Here is a 3,869-nt window from a genome sequence, read left to right on the forward strand (position 1 = left end):
TTAGTAGAGACGGGGTTTCACCATGTTGACCAGGATGGTCTCGATCTCTTGACCTCGTGATCCACCCGCCTCGGCCTCCCAAAGTGCTGGGATTACAGGCTTGAGCCACCGCGCCCGGCCATGTTTTCAGTCTTGTAAAATATTAACAAGATCATATATCAGCATTATGAATGTATATAAAACTACCCAGTACAATTAGGGAATATGATCATGTACAATTTAAGGGCTATATCCTACCAGAAAAACTGTGGTTAGTTCCCCCCACCCCCCAAAGGCGAAGAGGAAAACTCTTGAGGCTTCCGCTTGGAAGCCCGTTTGTTGTTTGTGGTAAGGTAGGGTATAATCAGTATTTGTGGGTATAAAAATTATATTCTCTGGGAAGCCAGGTGATGTTACAGAGAAACCATCCCATGAATTATTTGCATGTCGATGGGGCCAGAAGCTTCCAGAACAAAGTTTTTCTCTTAATCTGCATTTAACTGCCTCACAAGGTCTGGAACCTACAGAATAAATGTTTGCTTAAACAATAACAAAATGTACTATTTGCGTTCCATCTAGACCCAGGGATTCCTGAGTAACTCCGAACAAGTGAGTTGTTAAAAAAATATATTTATTTTTTTCTGGGAAAAGCAGGTTATGGCTGAGCAATCATTCTCTTAATAAAATCCTTGTGAACTTCCTGGTGTCGCAATGATCGTTGCCAGGTTGTGCCTTCACACTGATTATCTTGCTAAAAGGCACTCCCTGAACTTGCAGCACACATATCCACATCCCAGCCAAGAAGGAAGGCCTGGATGCTGTTGCTTGCCTGCTGGGCAAAAAGGGGCGTGCCATGTGTCCAGCGCTGGCCAAGCACCATTCACTCCTTCACTCATCCATTTATTCAACAAATATCTTATTATGCTCATATTCAGTGCCCAGTAGGGGTGCCTCCTTGCCGACCAGGGTCATCTAGAGCTCCTGTGAGTGCGGTGGGCGGAGTCGAGAACTCCAGATTCCCAGGCCCGGCCCTCCAGTAAGGCTCGAAGACAAAGAGATGCGCCCCTGCAGCTCCCACGGCAGAGGGCTCCGCCCGCGGCCCCAGGGGCTTAGGCGCGGCTGCTCCTCCACTCCCCAGCCCGAGGGGGCGCTGCAGCGTCCGGCGCTCGGCCCGCCCCTACGCCGAGCTCCGCTCGCATCTACGCTGCGGGCGGCGCCGCGGTGATACGTTCCCCCTCGCCGAGCTCCCCCTCCTCCTCGGCCCTCCCCGCCGGTGGTAGGTGCCGGAAGTGCCGCCATTTTGGGGTGTTCTGCTCTGGCGGCAGCGGCAGCGGCAGCGGCGGCGGGACGCGGAGGCTCCCCCGGGACTCGGCCTCAGCAGCGAGGCGGCGGCGGCGGCTGCGGAGGCTCAGGCAGTAGCTGAGACAGCGGCGGGCTCAGGTGCAGCCGCTGGTGAGTGCTGTGGCCACAGGATAACGGGCCACGGGAAGGAGGGAGGGAGGGAAAGAAGGCAAGAGGGAGGCGCCGCGGGGCGGGTCCGGTTCAGGAGGCCGCGGGTCACAGGTCTCGCCGGGCGCGGCCGCTCCTTGTTCCCTGCGCCCCGGGGCAGAGCTGCGATCTTCTCCTGCATGTCGGGGTCTCGGGGTCCCCGGGTCCTGTGGCGCTTGCCTGGCGCGTGCCTCAGCGCCCAGGGAGACCCGCCCTCCTCGTGGCCTGGCTTCCTTCCCCGCGCCCTTTACCTTCACCCTCTGAGCTCAGAGGCCTGTGCCCTGCCCAGGGCCACCGTCTTTTCCCTCTTCTTTTTGGCTGCCTTGCTGGACCCAGGCTGCCTGCCCGGGACACCCTATCTCTGCCCCTGTCGCCTCACGTGTTCTTGGTGTCCACCCCTGGGGATGCCGAAGGGTCCCCACCCCTAGAAGGCAGTGCTTTTCCGGAGCTTCGAGAGCCCCTCGTTCCTCGCTCCAGATCCGCCAAGGCCTTGGTTCGCCCTCCCCCCGCATCAGGTGCTCACCCAGTCGTGGCCTGGTTGCTGGGCAGGAATCTCGCACCGGGAAGCGCGGGGAGCACATTAAAGCGCTTTCTTCGCTAGGGACCAGGCTTTGAATTTAAAGCCGGTGGTGTAGGCTTTGAATTTAAAGCCAGTGGTGTCTTGGCTGTGGTCCTTCGGGCAGGATGTTGTTTTAATTCTCCGAGACCATTGCACATGCTCCAAGGAGCTTTTCATTGGTTTAGGCTCATACCCATAGTTGAGGGGAATGTGGTGAGATTTTGGTCGGAATCTGTTTCCACAAAATAGAATCTTTCTCGCCAGGAGAGTTAATGCTGTAGGTTTATTACCTTCGAGCAAAAAGGCTGTATAACAGTTTTAAAGAGCAATGGCTTTATAATGTGTACATTGTAAGAGATTACAAATACCCAATGAATCTTTTACAGGAACTTCACCTTTTTTTTTTTTTTTTTTTTTTTGAGACGGAGTTTCGCTCTTGTTGCCCAGGCTGGAGTGCAATGGCGCGATCTCGGGTCACCGCAGCCTCCGCCTCCTGGGTTCAAATGATTCTCCTGCCTCAGCCTCCTGAGTAGCTGGGATTACAGGCACATTTTTGTATTTTTGGTAGAAACGGGGGTTTCTCCATGTTGGTCAGGCTGGTTTCAAACTCCCGACCTCAGGTGATCCGCCCGCCTCGACCTTCCAAAGTACTGGCGCCCGGCCGGAACTTCACCTTTTAAAGGTCTTTTCACTATCTTTGATTCTCCGTGAATTGGGAAGGCTTTAATTGGATGCTTTCCACTTTCCCCCAAGTGTAGCTTTTCTCCAAGTGCTATGGAAGTTTCAGCTTCCCCATTCATCCTTGGTGAGAATGAAGGCGTCTCCATTTAGAAATCAACCTTTCTATTTTAACGTTAATGAGTGCACTCAGAAAATCAGAGTTACAATAGCATGCACAAACTGTTGCTACGGTGATTTTCTTCTTTCGTCTAGCTTTACTTACCTAGTATGTGGTTTCTGATCATAAGTTAGCCAAGATTGAAGCAGCGCTATTGGTAAAGCAAAGCTGGAGCTTTCAGCTGTTGCTTTAACCAGGAAGATTATGGTTCCCCTAGTGGTTCTTTCCTCCTGACAGTCCACCACCTGTTTCCATTAAGAATGGCCTTTGGCCCAGAGCATAGGGCCCTCAACTTCCCTTCAACCATTCATTCTGGCCCGTTTAAAGAAAACCCAGGGTTTTCTTTTGATTGGAATCTGTTTTTGCAAAATGGAATGTGTTCTAGATTTAAGATCCAGAAGCAGGAGAGGCTGTTAGAGTTGGAATATCTTTTCTTGAACCCCTTCACTTTTTAGATGACGGAATTGAGAGCCCTAGAAGTTAAGCGACTTACTTGCACAAGGTTGTTATTATTTTTTTTAAACTATATCATGAGTAATAATGCAGTCTTTGAGTTGTAATGAAATAGGAAAGGATCCTGACTCGAAGTTAGAACTAGGCCTGGGTCGTAATCCTTGCTCTGTCATTTACTAGTTATACAACTTTGGCAAGTCACTCAACTGTTCTGCTCCTCAGTTTATTCTCACCTGCAGAATGAAAGAAACAGCATCTGTCTCACATGGTATCAGTTCAGCTTCAGTAACATGGTGAAATACCCGTGATGTAGTAGGCAGACAGTGAAGGTTTTAGCCAAAATGATTTATTTTTCTAAAGATTTCCATTATTTTTCTTACTACAGAAGTTACAGATTCATTATAAAAAATACAGTTAAGTCGGCCGGGCGCGGTGGCTCAAGCCTGTGATCCCAGCACTTTGGGAGGCCAAGGCGGGTGGATCACGAGGTCAAGAGATCGAGACCATCCTGGTCAACATGGTGAAACCCCGTCTCTACTACAACTACAAAAA

General features: G+C 51.0%; 1 protein-coding gene and 1 long non-coding RNA gene across 24 annotated transcripts in view; one reads left to right on the forward strand and one right to left on the reverse strand.

The window, feature by feature from the left end:
- Nucleotides 1-620: 620 nt before the first annotated feature.
- On the reverse strand, nucleotides 621-2,192 carry LOC119471359. Its single transcript, XR_005200392.1, has 2 exons — nucleotides 1,719-2,192; nucleotides 621-1,021 (listed from the first exon to the last, which is right to left on the reverse strand). It is a non-coding gene; the product is annotated as an uncharacterized LOC119471359 (long non-coding RNA).
- The window catches only part of CELF1 (CUGBP Elav-like family member 1), a 107,339-nt gene continuing 104,646 nt past the window's right edge, over nucleotides 1,177-3,869 (forward strand). For 11 of the 23 annotated variants that reach the window (XM_037738778.1, XM_037738774.1, XM_017529188.2 and 8 more), the window contains exon 1: nucleotides 1,260-1,431. The gene's annotated coding sequence lies outside the window, so the exon portion shown is untranslated. Of the gene's footprint in view, nucleotides 1,432-3,869 lie in introns of all 23 variants that reach the window. The other 12 variants (XM_037738782.1, XM_037738783.1, XM_037738784.1 and 9 more) reach the window with 3 other exon arrangements.

This window comes from Cebus imitator, unplaced genomic scaffold (genome assembly GCF_001604975.1).
Source record: "Cebus imitator isolate Cc_AM_T3 unplaced genomic scaffold, Cebus_imitator-1.0 Scaffold58, whole genome shotgun sequence".
NCBI classification, from domain to species: domain Eukaryota; kingdom Metazoa; phylum Chordata; class Mammalia; order Primates; family Cebidae; genus Cebus; species Cebus imitator.